The following is a 777-nucleotide window of genomic DNA, read 5'->3' as shown; positions in this document are numbered from 1 at the left end:
ACCATAGAGCACCAAGTCTATAGAGGAGGAGAGACCGACCACCATAGAGCACCAAGTCTATAGAGGAGGAGAGACCGACCACCATAGAGCACCAAGTCTATAGAGAAGGAGAGACCGGCCACCATAGAGCACCAAGTCTATAGAGGAGGAGAGACCGGCCACCATAGAGCACCAAGTCTATAGAGAAGGAGAGACCGGCCGCCATAGAGCACCAAGTCTATAGAGGAGGAGAGACCGGCCACCATAGAGCACCAAGTCTATAGAGAAGGAGAGACCGGCCACCATAGAGCACCAAGTCTATAGAGGAGGAGAGACCGGCCACCATAGAGCACCAAGTCTATAGAGGAGGAGAGACCGGCCACCATAGAGCACCAAGTCTATAGAGGAGAGACCGGCCACCATAGAGCACCAAGTCTATAGAGGAGGAGAGACCGGCCACCATAGAGCACCAAGTCTATAGAGGAGGAGAGACCGGCCACCATAGAGCACCAAGTCTATAGAGGAGGAGAGACCGGCCACCATAGAGCACCAAGTCTATAGAGGAGGAGAGACCGGCCACCATAGAGCACCAAGTCTATAGAGGAGGAGAGACCGGCCACCATAGAGCACCAAGTCTATAGAGGAGAGACCGGCCACCATAGAGCACCAAGTCTATAGAGGAGGAGAGACCGGCCACCATAGAGCACCAAGTCTATAGAGAAGGAGAGACCGGCCACCATAGAGCACCAAGTCTATAGAGGAGGAGAGACCGGCCACCATAGAGCACCAAGTCTATAG

General features: G+C 53.9%; 1 protein-coding gene across 1 annotated transcript in view; it reads left to right on the top strand.

The window, feature by feature from the left end:
• Positions 1-200: 200 nt before the first annotated feature.
• Positions 201-777, top strand: part of LOC130340894 (zinc finger protein 189-like) — a gene marked incomplete in the record, with an annotated part of 80,793 nt that continues 80,216 nt past the window's right edge. Inside the window, 1 exon segment of the mRNA XM_056554220.1 lies at positions 201-566.

The sequence above is a fragment of the Hyla sarda genome, unplaced genomic scaffold (genome assembly GCF_029499605.1).
Source record: "Hyla sarda isolate aHylSar1 unplaced genomic scaffold, aHylSar1.hap1 scaffold_604, whole genome shotgun sequence".
NCBI lineage: Eukaryota > Metazoa > Chordata > Amphibia > Anura > Hylidae > Hyla > Hyla sarda.
Note: the sequence above shows the minus strand (reverse complement) of the source record. Positions and strands in the feature narration are given on the sequence as shown.